The following is a 20206-nucleotide window of genomic DNA, read 5'->3' as shown; positions in this document are numbered from 1 at the left end:
CTAGGACCCACATGCCCAAACCATTGGAAGGAGGCATGACTGTGCCTAATCTAGAGCAATATTATTTGGCCTCCCAAATACAACATGCGGTGCATTGGTTAGCAGAGGATAGCACCTGGGAGAAGTCACTGTTGGGGGACACAGGAGAGCGCTCTTCCCTACCTCAGCTCCTGATGGCGGGGCTGGGATGTGGTATATGTGCCATACCTTCTCAAGCACACTGCCTCACTGTGGGAACAAACAGTTAAAGTGGTTTTGGGCAGGGAATATGTTTTTTGGGATCTACCGGTCTTCAGAACAGTTAGGGACTCTGTGGATCTGTCCATCTGAAGAATGAGAGGTTGCGAGGTACTGGGGGATTTGTTTCTTAACAAGGAATTTATAGCTTTTGAGGCTGCAGAGGAAAGCTTTCATATTAGGCCAGGACAAGGTTTGCAGCCTTCTAGCATTGCAATTGTGTGGGACATATATTCTATGTTTCCATTGGCCCCGCTACTTCACTTACTTTTACATGCCTCTTGGAGCTGTGTGGGAGCCGCCACTTGGTCTCACATTTGTATAAGGCCATGGTAACAGATTGTAGGCAGGATTCATTCACGGCACGGGAGCTTGGGAAGGAGAACTGGAGACTCCAATTGAGGATGCCCACTGAAAAAGGATGTGTGCCTTCATGAAGACTGTCGAGTAAGGCACGTTTCAAGCTTCTACACCTTCACTTCCTTAATCGCACATATTTCAAACCAGTGATATTACCTAGAATAGACCTACAGTCTGCCTCCTGCCACAGGTGCACCCTCGGATGGCCTTTTTTTTGCACCTAGCATGGGAGTGCCCTGAGGTGTGTGAATATTGGGGTAAAGTGTTGACTCATGTGAGGTCTGTGGTGCGGATCCTTGTGGATATGGAACCTGCCGTCTGTCTGTTGGGAGACATACTTAGACCTAAAGGCCAAAACTTGGCTGTAGGAAGTTGGCTCTGTGTATATACTATTTCAAAGTAAGAAATAGTGTGCACAGAGTCCAAGGGTTCCCCTTAGAGGTAAGATAGTGGCAAAAAGAGATAATTCTAATGCTCTATTTTGTGGTAGTGTGGTCGAGCAGTAGGCTTATCAGAGGGTAGTGTTAAGCATTTGTTGTACACACACACGCAATAAATGAGGAACACACACTCAAAGACTTACTCCAGGCCAATAGGTTTTTATATAGAAAAATATATTTTCTTAGTTTATTTTAAGAACCACAGGTTCAAGATTTACAAGTAATACTTCAAATGAAAGGTATTTCACTTAGGTACTCTAGGAACTTTGAATAATCACAATATCATATACAGTCTAAAAGTGGACACTGCAAAAATCAACAGTTCCTGGGGAAGGTAAGTAAAAGTTAGTTTTGCAGGTAAGTAAAATACTTATAAGTCTCAAAGTTGGGTCCAAGGTAGCCCACTGTTGGGGGTTCAAGGCAACCCCAAAGTTACCACACCAGCAGCTCAGGGCCGGTCAGGTGCAGAGGTCAAAGAGGTGCCCAAAACACATAGGCTTCAATGGAGAACAGGGGTGCCCCGGTTCCAGTCTGCCAGCAGGTAAGTACCTGCGTCCTCGGGGGGCAGACCAGGGGGGTTTTGTAGTGCACCGGGGGGGGACACAAGCAGGCACAGAAAGTACACCCTCAGCGGCACAGGGGCGGCCGGGTGCAGAGTGCAAACAGGCATCAGGTTTTAGATAGGAAGTAATGGGGAGACCCGGGGGCTCGTCAGTGATGCAGGCAGGCACAGGGGGGGCTCCTCGGGGTAGCCACCAGCTGGGCTAGGCAGAGGGTCATCTGGGGGTCGCCAATGCACTTGTAGTTTGATTCCTTCAGGTCCTGGGGGCTGCGGGTGCAGTGTTGGTTCCAGGCATCGGGTCCCTTGTTACAGGCAGTCGCGGTCAGGGGGAGCCTCTGGATTTCCTCTGCAGGCGTCGCTGTGGGGGGTAAAGGGGGTCGTCTCTGGCTACGCACGGGCTCACAGTCGCCGGGGAGACCTCCCTGAAGTGTTGGTTTTCCTCAGGATGAGCCGGGGGCGTCAGGTGCAGACTGGAAAGTCTCACGCTTCCGGCAGGAAACGTGAAGTCTTTAAAGTTGTTTCTTTGATGCAAGAAAGTTGCAAATTGTTGAACAGGGCCACTGTTCACGGGAGTTTCTTGATCCTTGGTTGCAGGGCAGTCCTCTGAGGCTTCAGAGGTCGCTGGTCCCTGTTGGATGCGTCGCTGTTGCAGTTTTCTTTGAAGTTGGGAGACAGGCCGGTAGGGCTGGGGCCAAAGCAGTTGTCATCTCCGTCTTCACTGCAGGGCTTCAGGTCAGCAGTCCTTCTTCTGGATAAGGTTGCAGGAATCTAGTTTCCTAGGTTCTGGGTAGCCCCTAAATACTGAATGTAGGGGTGTGTTTAGGTCTGGGAAGGCAGTAGCCAATGGCTACTGTCCTTGAGGGTGACTACACCCTCTTTGTGCCTCCTCCCTGTGGGGAGGGGGGCACATCCCTAATCCTATTGGGGGAATCCTCCATCCACAAGATGGAGGATTTCTAAAAGTAAGGGTCACCTCAGTTCAGGACAACTTAGGGGCTGTCCTGACTGGTGGGTGACTCCTCCCTGTTTTTCTAATTATCTCCTCCAGCCTTGCCGCCAAAAGTGGGGGCAGTGGCTGGAGGGGCAGGCATCTCCACTAGCTGGGATGCCCTGTGGCGCTGTAACAAAAGGCACTCTCCCCATGTGGCCAGTAACATGTCTGGTGTGTGGCAGGTTGGCAGAAACTAGTCAGCCTACACTGGAAGTCGGGTATGTTTTCAGGGGGCATCTCCAAGATGCCCTCTGGGTGAATTTTACAATAAATTGCACACTGGCATCAGTGTGCATTTATTGTGCTGAGAAGTTTGATACCAAACTTCCCAGTTTTCACTGTAGCCATTATGGTACTGTGGAGTTTGTGTTTGACAAACTCCCAGACCATATACTCTTATGGCTACCCTGCACTTACAATGTCTAAGGTTTTGCTTAGACACTGTAGGGGCATAGTGCTCATGCACCTATGCCCTCACCTGTGGTATAATGCACCCTGCCTTAGGGCTGTAAGGCCTGCTAGAGGGGTGACTTACCTATGCCACAGGCAGTGTGAGGTTGGCATGGCACTCTGAGGGGAGTGCCATGTCGACTTAGTCATTTTCTCCCCACCAGCACACACAAGCTGTGAAGCAGTGTGCATGTGCTGAGTGAGGGGTCCCCAGGGTGGCATGAACCATGCTGCAGCCCTTAGAGACCTTCCCTGGCATCAGGGCTCTTGGTACTAGGGGTAGCACTTACAAGGGACTTACCTGAGTACCAGGGTTGTGCCAATTGTGGAGACAAAGGTACAGTTTAGGGAAAGAACACTGGTGCTGGGGCCTGGTTAGCAGGGTCCCAGCACACTTTCAAGTCATAACTTAGCATCAGCAAAGGCAAAAGTCAGGGGGTAACCATGCCAAGGAGGCATTTCCTTACATTGGCCTTTAAATTCCTGCTCTTCATGTTATTGTTGGCCAAGAGATGAGTGGCAATTGCCTGGATGGGCCAGATGGACCGAGTGAGGGGTGGTGGGTGGCATACTTGGCATTCTTTAGTGCCCATAGTGACAAAGCATGACACTGGCAGTCCCTAGACACAGCGCTTCATAGTAGTTGGAAAGCGGAGGTGAAGACTTGAGCCACAGAGGAGGGGACCGTATTATATATGGAAGAACTGAGAGAAATCCGTAGAAAGCCTCTGTCTGAGCTATGGATGGAAGTCCTCACTGCTTTTGCAGAATCCGAGGACTAAATGCTCCCATGATGCCTAATATAGTTACCACATAGGCATGCCTGCTTTGGATCCTTGTGTGGATAAAATGTTGCTGCTAACACCTGGCAGATTATTTTTCAGGAGGTATTGATACATATACACTGAATCATGTATTCGCTACACACGACTTGACATTGCTCGTGAGAGGACAATTAGCGTTAACGCCTAGACTGTGATTTATGGGCAGTGAAGTGTTCTGTCAATATGACATGTTGTTGGAATAGGAATAGTATGTTACTTTCAATGGCTTGTTAATGCTCTGTTTCTGACTATGGTGCATGTGTGCATGTATGCTTCCATACAGTATTGCTACACGTTATTACTTGTGCTTCTTATAACATGAAAAATTAAATAAAAATACATCGTTAAAAAAATGTCACATTATGACTGGCCATCCAGACAAAATCAGCACTGTTGGTATCATATATTGGGCCAAAAGGGGCCGGCTGACAAGATGGGTTATCAGTATTATTAGTAGTGGCTGAAACGCTGATGACAATTTTTCAGTCAGTAATATTTTGGTGGCGAGATAGACACTCACCAGCCCTAGGGTTGCGAACAACTTCCTCCCTAGTTGGTGGTGGGCCTAAACCACAATCTATGTTTGTCAAGATGCACATTTATTGTTGAATGGTATTGGGTAAGCTGAGAAAAAAGGGTACTCTTAACCTATTGCTCAGGCTGAAGTGAGTGGGGCAGGAACAACCCTAGGCCTGTAAAAGAACCCCAGAGGGACTTCCTCAGTCATGTCATAGTTCATTACATTAGAGTTAAATCTGGAGAGGATGTTTCTTACAATATACTCCTGTCTGAAATTAACACCAATGCAGTCAATAGTATCTGGTTTAAGACGATTTTCTAATCATGCTGTTGTGCAAGCTTTTAAAATATCATTATGAAGTGTGGTTCTGTCCCACAGTTGTCTTTCCACTTTGTCCGCTCTAAATGGTGGTACACCCCTTAAGACTATACCATAGGGCGTAGCTTCAGGTGGGATGTGGATGGGCATCAACGACTCTACAATGAGCAAGAGATCCATGGACAGGAGAGGCATTACAGAGAGGCAAGGTCATTACAGAAGCATCAGTAGCCTCAGGGCCCCCAATAACAGGTTTTTTGTATGAGACATCTAGTCCTCATGTGTTGATGTTGATGCCTCCTTGACAGGTGGTGGAGGCCATACAGCCTGGACTTAGAACTTGTCCCCGAATTAAGCCTTCAGTTGCACCCAGTCTTGTAGTCATAGTTTCCTTAAAGGACAATAGTCGGTCCTCTGATTTCTCCAGCTTAGCGCACCTTATTCGTTTTTACCCCTCCAGTGTTAGGAGGTTCCAGTCTGTACAATACTCAATAATATCTTTGCTCCACCCCGCACAGCTGCTTTAGTTCCTTCTGATTTCTTAGGTGGAGGTGGTGTACACAGGCATTTAATGCTAAACTTAGAGCCCGCATTATTTTCTTGTACCAACAGTAGAGGCACATCTGTGACACAGGGATTAGCTCTTTTCCCACTGCTATTAAGTCTTTCCCCATACACCTTATGCGGAGGCAGTGCATTGATAGAGTTAAGATTGTCTCCAGTTGTACTGGTGGTGGGCCTCTGTTTTACTCTAATTGCCTTTTTTTGCATTGTGTAGCTGCTGAGCCACAACATCAATTCCATGTTCAATAGCCTCCATGGCAGGAGTTAAAAAGTTGGATATAGAGTTTGGTAAAGAATGGTCCTTAGGAGGGGGTAGCAAAGCTTACCACTTATCCATGGTGGCTAGTGCTTCATGTGGTCTATGAGATGGATGGAATTAAGCCACAAGTCCAGGAGACCGGTTGCAAGAGGAATGGCCCAGCCTCCTTTGTAGTCTGAAGGGTACATAAGGGTCTGCCTCCTAGCCCACTATTGACCCGGGCTTCGCCTGGGCACGTACTACACACTTCCCATGCTGTGGGTTCTCCAGGCTGCCTTTGAGCACCCTTGAGTTTCTCCTCATTGCTCCCCCTCCTCCTTAGCCCCTGGAAGATTCTGGGCACTGTGGTCAGGGCCCTCACAAGGTCAGGGCTGATGGCAGCATTGATTCTGTCCCGTGCTGTGGGTTCCTCTGCTCTTTTTAAGCACACTTGAGCATTTCCTCGTTGCTCCTACTTAGCCCTGGATAATTCTGGGAGCTATAGTCAGGGCCCACAAAATATTAGGGCTGATGATGGCGATGAATCCGGCCGACGCTCTGGGTTCCTGGGCTGCTTTTGAACGTCCTCCAGTGTCTCTTTGTTGCTCCTCCGCCTTAGCCCATGAAGAATTCTGTACTCTGTATTTCGGGAGCACAAAAGATCAGGGATGATGTCGGCAATGAATGCATCCCTCGCCGCAGATTCCTGGGCTGCTTTTGAGCACCCGTGTGCATCTCCTTGTTGCTTGCCCTCCTCCTTTGTCACTAGATTATTCTGGGTGCTGTAGTCAGGGCCTACACAAGATCAGGGCTGATGATGGGGAAAAATGCGTCCCGCACTGCAGATCCTGGGATGCTTTTGAGCACCCTCGAGCATCTCCTCATTGCTTCTCCTCCTCCTTAGCCCATGGAGGATCCTGGGTGCTGTATTTAGGGCCCACTCAAGATCAGGGATGTTGGTAATGATGAATGCGTCATGTTTTGTGGGTTACCGGGCAGCTTTTCAGCATCCTCAAGAGTCTCCTCGCTGCTAGCCCTCCTTCTTACCCCCTTGAGGATTCTAGGTGCTGTAGTCAGGGCTAATGGCAGCAATGAATGTGTCCTACACCATGGGTTCCCAGGCTGTTTGTAAGCACCCAGCATCTCTTAGGTGCTCTCCATCCTCCTAATCCCCTGGAGGATTCTGGGCACTGTACTCAGGGCCCACAGAGCTTAAAATCTTCTAAATCTTTGATTTTCCTCCTGAAAGAGAGTGTGAGAGAGAAAGAGCTAAAATGTACGTTTATTGCAACAAATGTCCATAAAACTCTTGTACAAACAAATAAGATGCAATTCATAGACATTAAAAGCAAATAAAATCATTCATATCAGGTGGAACCAAAATTGCTATATACAGATCATCAAGTGCCAGCTATTGACCATTAAAACTTGTGTTTAAAAAAAATAACGTAAAAAATGGGCTATCCTCACTGCCACATAAAAAAGCACATTCAGCAAAAAAGCAGTTGCTTCAAATTTAGACCATAACTGATGTTTCAAGAATATAGATTTTAAAAATGTAATACAAGCAATTTTATAAATTTGACAATCAATTATGACATGGCATATTGAACAATTCATTTGTAAAAAGCACTGGCAGAAACCATTTTTACTCCGCACATTTTTATACCAATTGTCCGAGAGAAAATTAAATTACACCCACGTCTAAATTTGAGAATCTTCATGCGCATCTTGCACTCAGGTAACTAAGTAAGGTATTGGAAAACATTCCGGTGGCTTAGAGTGTTTAGTGAAAAACTGATATAAGTTTCTTCAACAAGTAGACGATATGCAATTTAAGGGGCCAATTCAAGGGCTGACTCTTTCAGTGATTGTTTATTTGGGAACAGTACCTACATTTCTATGGTTCCCATAATTTTAGCAGCATGGGCTAAATTTCATTAATCCTTCAAGCATAACCCTAGCTCACTTCCTTTCACTGACAAGAATTTCATCATCACGAAAGACAGATTTCTCCTGAGGGATACTCATTTTAAAGTGGAGTAGAAAATCTGACAGTGGATAGCCACGGACAGGGAAGTATTGGAGGATCGGAGTCTGTGATTGGCTGGAGTTTGGGACATTTTTAATCAAGTGAATAGGATGCAAAAGTGGAATGAAGAGAAAGAGTCCAGCCAGTTGACTTCCTTAAAATGCCGAATTAATTAGGATTATTGTGAGAACTCCAGCCGGAGGCCTGGACCCTAAACCTCCCGAGTAATTAAGGTACTAGATTGATTAAAGGTGAGCTCCCACTCCAGAACATTTTCTGATAATGAGCACAATGCTTCAGTAGTTATTTATTTGCAGTAGAGACAACAATTCCAAAGGCTTATGTTTCAATTAAATTAATAATCATCTTGAAACTGAAAGAAAGTTCCAAGAGTCGGCAGCTAAATAGTCCAAGCAACTTTTATCAACGATGGAGAGAAGGTAAAGATCAATATTCGGTGAAAGAACAAGGGCCGCTCCCTAGTGGGGGGGGGGGGCATTTAATTATTAGGCCTTTTAAGATTGGCCTATTTTATTTGAGCCGATCTGTCCCCAGGGGGGTAGAACCCACTAGACACCAGGGATCTTTTTTTTAAAAAAATGTACATTTGGGGAGTGACCCCTTAGGGAAGGGTCGCTCCCCTGGGGGCAAATGTCTTTTTTTTTTATAAAGAGCTTTTATTGGTTTTATGAAAAACAATAAAATGAAAATACAGATAACATGGCACCAACTGGTACCTTGAGACGGTCACAACATTGACCCCGATGGGCTCCATAGACAATGGTTACACAAAATTAATAGTATGCAGCATGAACTCAACTCAATAAAAGAGGAAGAAGGAGGTAAGGAGTAGAGGAGAGAACCCTCCCGCGGCTCGTAACTGGAGGTGACACCACCCACCGAGCCGGGTCGCCCCAGACATGCTAAGTGCACCACGTGGCCTCCCATTTCCCCCACACTTTATTGTATTTATTCAGGCACTCCCTGGCTTCATATACAAGTTTTGGGCGCTGTGCACACCAATCTACACCAGGTCTCCATTTGGGCAGTGCAGGAGGCACCCCGGCCTTCCAATCCACCATAATATCTCTCTTGGCCACCAGGCAGGCCACTCCCAGGAAGACTCGATCCGCTGTGGCAGAGGAGCTGTTTCCACCTCAGTTTGCAGGACCTCATGACCGCCCTCCAGTAAGTCATTATGTGTGGGCAAGCCCATACCATGTGGAAAAAAACAGCGTCCGGGCACGAACATCGGGGACAATCAGCCGTGGGCTAGAGGCCCGCTCTAAAGAGCCTTGTGTGTGTGAGATATGCTGTATGCTGTATGCAAGTAGAGGGTCTGTAGCAGTCGGAATCGGGATGCCATGGTTAGGGTCTGGGGGGCCATTAACGCCTCCCTCCAGTCGTCCTCTTCCATAGGACCCATCCATTCCTCCCACTTCCTCAAGTGGGCAGGTAGTATTAGCGTTCAGAGATTGATAGATTTGAGAGACTCCACCCTTGCCCAGGTTCCCCATCAGTACTTTTGCCTCCATGGGACTGTATTCTGGTATATTTTCTCCTGTTCGGATATGTACTAGCAGGGCGTGACGAAACTGTAGGTACTTGTGAAATTGGGTCCTATTTAGTGAATAGAGTCCCTGGAGCTCCTCAAAGGATCGCATGTGTGACTCCCCCCCCAAACAATGCCCAGTGTGGAGATCCCAATGCCATCCCATCTCTGGAATCCCTCCAGTTCTGAGACCTCTGCCAGCTGTTTCCCCTGCCATAGTGGGGTATGCTGGGTGAGACGGCCCGCCAACCTGACACTCTCTGGGCCGCATGCCAACCCATCAAGACCACCTTAGTCACATCTGGGGCGACCCGGGGAACCGGACAACCATATAGTGCGTTGAAGACCCCGGGGTAGCCCATTGTTTGGAGCTCCAGTCTGTATGCAGGGTCTGTCTAGCCTCCTCCCAGCCAGTCATTAATCACGAGCAGGTGCATTGCAAGGTGATAGTAGTAGATAATGGACATTCCCAACCCTCCGTCGTAAACATCTCTTTGGCAAGTAATAAGGGCCAGTCTGGGACGGGTGCTGTGCCATAAAAACTGACGCGCCACTGTGTCCATCTCCCTGAACCATTTCCGGGGAACTGGGTGTGGGAAGCTCTGTAGTAAGTAGAGGAGCCTGGGGAGAATCATCATTTTGTAAAGCGCTATTCTACCAAGCAGATTAAGGGGTAGGTTCCACCAACGCTGGAGGTCATCTTTGATTTTCCTAGTAAGTGGAGCGACATTTAGTTCCCACGCTAGTTCTGGTAGCAGGGCTATGTGCACACCTAGATACTTAAAACTATTACGTCGAATTGGGATGTTTTATTGCAACTCAACACATTCTCTGGAGGGATGCAGGGGAACCAATAAAGATTTGCCAGGTTTCAGGGTCAGGCCCGAGGCCTCTGAGAAAAGAACTAGGATTTGCAAAATTCGTCCGCGTATAATGCCACACAATGCTCCGGTGCCGCAGGCCAAGACCAACCCTCAATCAGGGGGTCCTCTTGCAATAGTTTCCCCAAGGGTTCTATCGCGAGTGCAAAGAGCAACGGGGACAGTGGGCATCCCTGACGAGTGCCCCGACGGATGGGGAACAGGTCAGAGATCACTCTGTTCACTTGGACTCAAGCGGTCGGGTTGGAGTAGAGTAGCCTCAAGAGGCCACGGAATTTGGGTCCGAGTCCGTTACTTAGCAGGACTTGATCCAGGTAGGACCAGTCAACGGTATCAAAGCCTTTCTCGAAGTCGAGCAAGAAAAGAGCCAAAGGAGACCGGGTCAGGGCCCCATGGTGTGCCAGGGCTACGTGCAGTCGCCAAATGCAGTGTCTGGTGCTTCGTGAGGGCATAAATCTGCATTGGTCAGGGTGTACCAAAGAGGTGAACGCCTCGTTTAGCCTAGAGGCAAGAATAGTCGATAGCACCTTAATCTCGGTGTTCAAGAGAGAGATGGGTCGATACGCCGAGCAGTTCCGGGACGGAGGTTGGGTCTTGGGGATCACCACGATTGTGGCTTGGTCGATCCCAGAAGGGAAACAGCCTTTTATCTCTGCTTCTCATACATATTGAGCAGATGGGGGCCCAGGATGTCGCCGCATCTACCACAGAGCTCTGCCAGGAAGCCATCTGGGCCGGGCGTCTTACCCGATGACAATTTGGCTATCGCATCCGTGATCTCTGCGAGGCTTATGGCCTCGTCCAGGCCTTCTCTGGTCGTCTGCGAGATCTTGGGAAGGACAATGTCATTTAGGAGAGGGGACTCTCTTTCAGCCAGTGGCCGGAGACTCTCTGCGTATAACTGTGCGTAATAGGAGACAAAGCTCTGTGCGATATCGCTGTATGTCTTAGCAAGTGTTCCTGACTCGTCAGTGATCTCGGAGATAACTCTGGGGGTGATTCTGAGTTTGGCTGGCGGCGGGCGCCGCCAGCCAAACGGGAACCGCCAGAATACCGCTGCGCGGTCAAAAGGCCGCCCGCCCAGCGGGAAACCCCTTCCCACGAGGAAGCCGGCTCCGAATGGAGCCGGCGGAGTGGGAAGGGTGCAACGGGTGCTGTTGCACCCGTCGCGATTTTCAGTGTCTGCTATGCAGACACTGAAAATCTTAGTGGGGCCCTGTTAGGGGGCCCCTGCAGTGCCCATGCCATTGGCATGGGCACTGCAGGGGCTCCCAGGGGCGCCACGACACCCGTTACCGCCAGCCAGGTTCTGGCGGTCAAAACCTCCAGAACCAGGCTGGCGGTAAGGGGGTCGGAATCCCCATGGCGGCGCTGCCTGCAGTGCCGCCATGGAGGATTCCCCAGGGCAGCGGGAAACCGGCGGGACACTGCCGGTTTTCCGTTTCTGACCGCGGCTGTACCGCCGCCATGGGGATTCCGACCCCCTTCCCGCCATCATGTTTCTGGCGGTTTTCACCGTCAGAAACAGGATGGCGGGAACGGGTGTCGTGGGGCCCCCTAACAGGGCCCCATTAAGATTTTCAGTGTCTGCTTTGCAGACACTGAAAATCGCAACGGGTGCAACTGCACCCGTCGCACACCAGCAACTCCGCCGGCTCCATTCGGAGCCGGCTTCCTCGTTGCTGGGGCTTTCCCGCTGGGCGGGCGGGCGGGCGGCCAGCCCAGCGGGAAAGTCAGAATGACCGCCGCGGTCTTTTGACCGCGGTACCGTCTTCTGGCAGTTCCCGCCAAGCGGGAGGCTTCCGCCGCCGGCGGGGGTCAGAATGACCCCCTAAATGTCTAATCTCTTCCATGACCATGGTGAGTTGCCTCAAACTGGAGGCTGATGCGGATTCTGCGTGTCGGCACTCAAGCCGCAACTCCCTGGCCTCCAGCTCCGACACTCGTGAGTTGCGAGCTCGTTCCCATACGCGAAGGAGATGTTTAGAGTGTCCCCCAAGAGTAGCCTGACATGCAGCCCAGACTATGCCCGGAGACCGCATCGATCCTAGGTTTTGCTCAAAGTACTGGTTGAGATGGTCTCTGACCTCGAGGGTGTACTCGCCGTCTAGGAGGTACCATGCGTTCAGGCGCCACATTGGACGCCGGGCAGGGTCTGCACCACCCAGCCTGACCTGTAATGGCGAGTGGTATGAAACCCCATGGGGTAGTATCTCCGCCCCAGTGACACTAGTGATATCTAGCGCAGGCATCAACACAAGATCAATTCTAGAATGCGTCTGGTGGGCTGCTGATGTGTGTGTATATTGTTGCATCCTGGGGTGCCGGGTTCTCCAAACCTCGCATAGGCCAAGGCTCTCGGCCCAGCTCCTCAAGCTCGACGCCCGACTAGACCGGCTGGTGGATATAGTCCCTGAAACATCCAGCCTGGGATCCAGGACAGAGTTGAAATCTCCTCCTATTAGTGTAGCTCCCTAGGAAAGGCTCGCCAGCACCTGGTGGAGTGAAAGTAAGAAGTTGTCAAGCCCGGTTGGGGCAGCGTAGGCACACAAAAGGTTAAACAGTAACCCGTGGAGTGACCCGGTCACCACCACGAATCTTCCTAGCGGGTCGGACTGCGCGGCTGTAACCACCCTGGGTGGTGAGCGGTGGAGTAGAATAGCCACACCCCTGGAGCCCCTTAAGAATCCTGCGTGATAAACCTTGTCATATCCTCCTCGCGCCAGCATAGGGCATTTAGTGCCAAGCAGGTGGGTCTCCTGTAGCAAGACCACTGAGACCACCTGAGAAGGGTGCTAAATACTGCGGACCTCTTGATCTTATCTAGAAGGCTGTTCACATTCCATGAAAGGACCTGCTTCAGTGAGGGCCACGCGTGCAGTGTGTCGGTGTATTGGAGTGTCGAGTACCCGTCAGTGGGCCCAGGGATGACCGTCTCAAACAAGGAAATGTATTACAAAAGCGATAAAGGAAACTTATTGAAACAACATTACTTAACCCCACTGTAAACTTCTCACCCCCAACCTCCCCCCACCCCATACTTCTACCCGGGAAGCATCTGTCGCCCAGCTACCCAACCAAAACAACACAGCCAGATGGACTGTCATTGGAGTGGAGTGGTGGACCCCTCCATTCAATCGGATCATTTGCAATCAATAGATGGAAGCTGAAGCCATAAGTGGTGAGTGGGAAACAAAACATTGAGCTGTGGGTAAGGCCCTGCTCCAGTTCGCACATGCTAGCGCCGGGCGTCGTTGTCATTCCCAGTCTATCACGGATTAGACCGTGTGTTGGTTGTCAGCCGAATGCAGGGGACTGGCTTAGGCGGTCACCATCCAACATCTGTGTCGGGCCTCGGGCCTCCGGAGCACCCGCGGGGTCTCCACCCCCCTGGGAGTCAGATTTTGATCCCATGTCCTCGTCTATAGGGTTGTCGGGCTCCCCGTCTCCCACGTCGAGACCTGGTGGGCCTTCGGCCTCTTCGCGTGCCCGTTTGGGAGACGGGACCGCGTCCCGGGGAGCCCCCCGCCGGGCCAGGAGGGCCCCTCCGGTTCCCAATGCCCTCCTCTATCATCCAGTCCCATGCCTCCTCAGGCGACTCAAAGAAGTAGGCTTTTCCGGCCATGAGGACTTTTAGGCGTGCGGGAAAGAGGAGCATGTATGAAAGTTGCATCGCCCTAAGTTTTTGCTTGACTTGTTCGTATGACCGACGTCGAGTTTGGACCTCACGAGTGTAGTCTGGGAATATTAACATTTTGTGGCTATCCCAGTGAAGGTCGGTGGAGCGCCTGGCTTCCTTGAGGATGTTGTCCCGGTCCTTGAAGTTTAGAAAATGTGCGATCATTGGCCTTTTGGGGCCGCCCGGAGGGGGCCGTGGTGCCAGGCCCCTGTGCACACGCTCGATTGCAAACCAGGGTGAAAGAGTTTGCTCCTGCATCCAGGACCTGATCCAGCGCTCCAGGAACTCAGGGGCCTTATTATCTTCTGTTCCCTCCGGAAATCCAATGAGGCGCAAGTTGTTACGCCTGGAGCGGTTTTCAGCATCTTCAGCGCAATGGTGTAATTCTCCTGTTCGGGTTTACAGTTGGGCTACTTTGGTCCTGAGATCAGCCAGATCATCCTCAGTCCGGGAGACGCGGCCCTCTAATTCAGTGATTTGTCCTACTGCGTTTCTGAGATCTTGCCTTATGAGGCTCATATCCTCTCGCACTTCCCCAATCTTTGTCTCCACGGCCAGTTGCGATGTCTGAATTGCCTGAAGGATAGCGTTCACTCCGTCTGGAGTGGGAGCCCCGGAGGCCGTGTCTCTGTCACACCGGGAGGCCGCTGGCATGGTAAATTGATCAATCTTCTGTTGGGAAGCCGATGGCTGCCTGGTCCCTCTGTCCTTTCCCATGACTCCACGAGGAGTCAGGCTGGGCATCTATTGTGCCACGTAGTGTGCGCAACTGGGCTTTGGCTACGCCGTGGCTCCTTACATTTACCGACTCCCAGAGGGGATCTCTCTCGGAGGGAACCCTGTGTCAACCAGGCAACCACAAGGGAGGCTGCTAACCGGTGAGTCTGTGCAGCGGGCCACCAGCTGCAGGGTCCGAACTCCAGCTCGTCATGACGGCACCTCCCAGCGAGGCGTCGGGGCCTCGAACAGTCCCCCGAGGTCCAGGGGGCGACCGATCTGGCCCCATCCAGCCCGCAGGCAAGTTCCTCAGGCCGGCTCGGTTGGGTGCCCCTCACTCACAGAAACTTCAGCAAGTGTTTGCTCCTCCAAGTGGGTCTATTGAAGCAGGGCCTGCACACCCGTTGTTACTTGTGGCTTGAATTCACTGGTAGCCAGTCCGCTGCCACACCTCGCCCACGCTGTTCCGGTGCGTCAGTGTTCCTCTCGGCCCCCCAGGGACCCGGCAGTGCCCCTGGTCCGGGGGGGGAGGCGAGCCGTCTCTCCTCTCACCACCCCCCAGCCGGTCAACCTCGGCACCGCCCGACGGTAGGGGGGGGTAGGGCTTCTTACAGCCCACTAGTTATTTTCTTGTGGTGCCCGGTCATCTTCCCATGGGCCCTTCGTGCCCGTGCATGTCAAACCAGCCATCCGTCGCCCGTCACCGGAACAGGCAGGGCCAGCTCGCTCCTTTCTATTCCTCTGCTTCCTGGGGGGCACCGCACCTCAGTCCACGCGGCTCGGACTGATCCCCGCCCGGGGGGGGTGCCACGTCCTCACGCCTGGGCCAAAATCCAGCCCGTCCCCCGAGTCCAAGGGACAGGCCCGCGGCCGTCTGGGTACCTTCTCCCCAGCACTGTCCAGCAGCGGGGGGCCCAAGGCCTCTCACGGCCCAACGTTGTCCTGTGGCGCCCGGCTGTACTCCCGCGGGCCCCATGCACCTGTGCGTCAGGCAGGTCAGCCACCGCCCAGCTCCACAACAGGCAGGGCCTGATCGTTCCTCCTCACCTCCTTCACTGCCCTGGGGTGCTGCACCTCCGTCTACGTGGCTCGGGAGACTCTTCGCCTTTGGGGCCACAGCCTCCACTTGTCCCGATCCCGGCTCCGGCCGGCCCCAGGAGTTCAAGGGGCCAGACCGCGGCCGTCAGGGCTCCCTCTCCCAGCCGCCTCCACCACTAAATCGCCGGGCCCATGTGGAGCCCCCTTACTGCCTCTCCTTTCTGGCGCACCCAGCCCGGGAATCAGCACTGCGGCTCGGGCGCGATAGGTGGCTCCGGCCACCACCGCCATCTTAGCTGCCAAGTCAGCTCAGTCTTTTGTAAGTGTGCGGACACCGCAGCGCAGCACCCCACAGCTCGCCGGGGTCACCACTGGTCAGGGAGGCCGCAGGGGCAGCCGAGGACACAGAACAGAAACAGGGATGGCAGCTTCCTCAGGCGGATGACGGATCGGTCCAGAGCACTCTCAGAGTGCGACCGCCATCTTGATGCCCGAAGCCACGCCCCCGGCAAATTTATTTTAGGCCATTTCTGCTCACCTTAGGGGCAGATCGGCCTATTTTTATTAGGCCCATCTGCTCCCGGGGGGGCAGAAAACACTTAGGCACCAAGGATTGGTGTGTCTGTGAATGTATGTTTTGTTTGGGGGGAAGCCCCTTGGGCAAGGGTCGCTCCCCATGGGGGCACATTACTGTTGGCCATTTCTGCCCCCCTTGGGGCAGATCAGCCTATTTTTGTAAGGCCCATCTGCCCCCAGGGGGGCAGAAAACCCACCAGAGACCAGGGAAGATTTTTTTTTTAAAAAGAGGTTGGGGGTGTGGCCATACACCCACCCCAAATAAATGGGGACAAAGATGTTAGATGGGGCAATTACCCCTGATCCACTCCCGGGAAGCAGAAAGCCTACTAGATGACAGAGAAGTATAAAGAGATTGTGGGGTGGTGGCTACAAACCAGTATGGGCATGGTTATGCCCCCACCCCAACTGACGGGAGTAACAGTGTTTCAGCTCTCCCCTGCACACTAAAACATCTTATCCCACTGCAAGCAAGAGGACATTTGATTATTTTGTGTTTTGGTTTTACATTTGAGCCATGAGAGCTTGTCTAACTCTCAAACTCGTCCCATTTGGAATGGCGAATGCTGCATGTTTTGGTCTTTGGGACGCTGCCATGTAGAACATTTTTCAAGAGCTGGACACATCTGAAACCTAAACATCTGGGTGAGTTCAGTGTGGTGTGCTTCACATGCACCCTGCACCATTTTTTTACCCACAATGATCTGCAAACATTCAACTTTGCTCGAAATCACACATTTTTGCCACAATTTTGTGATGGAACTTTCCGGAATCTGCAGGAATCCACAAAATTCCTACCATCCAGCTTTGTTGCATCTATACCGATAAGAATCCTGCCCTACTTGTCAGTCCAAAAACAGTTTTTTGAAACTGCCATTTTGGACCCGCTGCGGTTCCCCCTCATTTATGGCATGTTTTTGGCTCTTCCCTGTCACAGGCACTTGGCCCACCTACACAAGTGAGGTATCATTTTTACCAGGAGACTGAGGGTATTGATGGGTGGTAGGAAACTTGTCCCACTGTGGTGATCCCACATAGAAATGTGGGAAAAATTTGATTTTTTAGCTAAATTTAAGGTTTGCTGAGGACTCTGGGTAAGAAAGCACTGGGAGATCCACACAAGTCACACCTCCCTGGACTCCCTTGGGTGTTTAGTTTTCAGAAATGTTTGGGTTCAGAAGGTTTCCCTAGTCGGCTGCTGAGCCCAGGACCAAAAACTCAGTTGCTCCCCCTCAAAAACAGGTCGTTTTGTATTTGATAATTTTGATATGCCCACCTAGTGTTTTGGGGCATTTCCTGTTGCGGACACCAGGCCTATCCACACAAGTGAGGTACCATTTTTATTGGGAGACCTGGGGGAAAGCTGGGTAGACGGAAGTTTGTGGCTCCCCTCAGATTCCAGAATTTTGCAGCACCAAAATGTGAGGAAAAAGTGTTTTGGGGGCAAATCGTGAGGTTTGCTAAGGATTCTGGGCAACAGAACGTGGTGAGAGCACCACAGGTTATCCCATCCTGGTCTCCCCGAGGTGTCTAGTTTTCAGAAATGTCCAGGTTTGCTAGGTTTTCCTAGGTGCCGGCTGATCTAGAGGACAAAATCCACAGCTAGGCACTTCGCTAAATAACAGGTCAGTTTTCTTTTGGAAAATATGTTTCAACATTGTGTTTTGGGACATCTGCTGTTGCGGTCACTAGGCCTACCCACACAAGTGAGGTACCATTTATATTGGGAGACTTGGAGGAATGCTGGGTGGAAGGAAATTTGTGGCTCCTCTCAGATTCCAGAACTTTCTGTCACCGAAATGTGAGGAAAAAGTGTTTTTTGCCAAATAACAGAACCTGGTGAGAGCCCCACAAGTCACCCCATCTTGGATTCAGGACAAGGTTTGCAGCCTTCTAGCATTGCTATTGTGTGGGACATATATCCTATGTTTCCATTGGCCCCGCTACTTCACTTACTTTTACATGCCTCTTGGAGCTGTGTAGGAGCCGCCACTTGGTCTCACATTTGTATAAGGCCATGGTAACAGATTGTAGGCAGGATTCATTCACGGCACGGGAGCTTGGAAAGGAGAACTGGAGGCTCCAATTGAGGATGCCCACTGAAAAAGGATGTGTGCCTTCATGAAGACTGTCGAGTAAGGCACGTTTCAAGCTTCTACACCTTCAGTTCCTTAATCGCACATATTTCACACCAGTGATATTACCTAGAATAGACCTACAGTCTGCCTCCTGCCACAGGTGCACCCTCGGATGGCCTTTTTTTTGCACCTAGCATGGGAGTGCCCTGAGGTGTGTGAATATTGGGGTAAAGTGTTGACTCATGTGAGGTCTGTGGTGCGGATCCTTGTGGATATGGAACCTGCCGTCTGTCTGTTGGGAGACATACTTAGACCTAAAGGCCAAAACTTGGCTGTAGGAAGTTGGCTCTGTGTATATACTATTTCAAAGTAAGAAATAGTGTGCACAGAGTCCAAGGGTTCCCCTTAGAGGTAAGATAGTGGCAAAAAGAGATAATTCTAATGCTCTATTTTGTGGTAGTGTGGTCGAGCAGTAGGCTTATCAGAGGGTAGTGTTAAGCATTTGTTGTACACACACACGCAATAAATGAGGAACACACACTCAAAGACTTACTCCAGGCCAATAGGTTTTTATATAGAAAAATATATTTTCTTAGTTTATTTTCAGAACCACAGGTTCAAGATTTACAAGTAATACTTCAAATGAAAGGTATTTCACTAAGGTACTCTAGGAACTTTGAATAATCACAATATCATATACAGTCTAAAAGTGGACACTGCAAAAATCAACAGTTCCTGGGGAAGGTAAGTAAAAGTTAGTTTTGCAGGTAAGTAAAATACTTATAAGTCTCAAAGTTGGGTCCAAGGTAGCCCACTGTTGGGGGTTCAAGGCAACCCCAAAGTTACCACACCAGCAGCTCAGGGCCGGTCAGGTGCAGAGGTCAAAGAGGTGCCCAAAACAAATAGGCTTCAATGGAGAACAGGGGTGCCCCGGCTCCAGTCTGCCAGCAGGTAAGTACCTGCGTCCTCGGGGGGCAGACCAGGGGGGTTTTGTAGGGCACCGGGGGGGGACACAAGCAGGCACAGAAAGTACACCCTCAGCGGCACAGGGGCGGCCGGGTGCAGAGTGCAAACAGGCATCAGGTTTTAGATAGGAAGTAATGGGGAGATCTGGGGGGCTCGTCAATGATGCAGGCAGGCACAGGGGGGGCTCCTCGGGGTAGCCACCAGCTGGGCTAGGCAGAGGGTCATCTGGGGGTCGCCAATGCTCTATAGTTTGGTTCCTTCAGGTCCTGGGGGCTGCGGGTGCAGTATTGGTTCCAGGCATCGGGTCCCTTGTTACAGGCAGTCGCGGTCAGGGGGAGCCTCTGGATTTCCTCTGCAGGCGTCGCTGTGGGGGCTCAGGGGGGTCGTCTCTGGCTACGCACGGACTCACAGTCGCCGGGGAGACCTCCCTGAAGTGTTGGTTTTCCTCAGGATGAGCCGGGGGCGTCAGGTGCAGACTGGAAAGTCTCACGCTTTCGGCAGGAAATGTGAAGTCTTTAAAGTTGTTTCTTTGATGCAAGAAAGTTGCAGATTGTTGAACAGGGCCACTGTTCACGGGAGTTTCTTGGTCCTTGGTTGCAGGGCAGTCCTCTGAGGCTTCAGAGGTCGCTGGTCCCTGTTGGATGTGTCGCTGTTGCAGTTTTCTTTGAAGTTGGGAGACAGGCCGGTAGGGCTGGGGCCAAAGCAGTTGTCATCTCCGTCTTCACTGCAGGGCTTCAGGTCAGCAGTCCTTCTTCTGGATAAGGTTGCAGGAATCTAGTTTCCTAGGTTCTGGGTAGCCCCTAAATACTGAATGTAGGGGTGTGTTTAGGTCTGGGAGGGCAGTAGCCAATGGCTACTGTCCTTGAGGGTGACTACACCCTCTTTGTGCCTCCTCCCTGTGGGGAGGGGGGCACATCCCTAATCCTATTGGGGGAATCCTCCATCCACAAGATGGAGGATTTCTAAAAGTAAGGGTCACCTCAGCTCAGGACACCTTAGGGGCTGTCCTGACTGGTGGGTGACTCCTCCCTGTTTTTCTAACTATCTCCTCCAGCCTTGACGCCAAAAGTGGGGGCAGTGGCTGGAGGGGCAGGCATCTCCACTAGCTGGGATGCCCTGTGGCGCTGTAACAAAAGGCACTCTCCCCATGTGGCCAGCAACATGTCTGGTGTGTGGCAGGTTG

This window comes from Pleurodeles waltl, chromosome 2_1, assembly GCF_031143425.1.
Source record: "Pleurodeles waltl isolate 20211129_DDA chromosome 2_1, aPleWal1.hap1.20221129, whole genome shotgun sequence".
Taxonomy (NCBI): Eukaryota; Metazoa; Chordata; class Amphibia; order Caudata; family Salamandridae; genus Pleurodeles; species Pleurodeles waltl.
Note: the sequence above shows the minus strand (reverse complement) of the source record.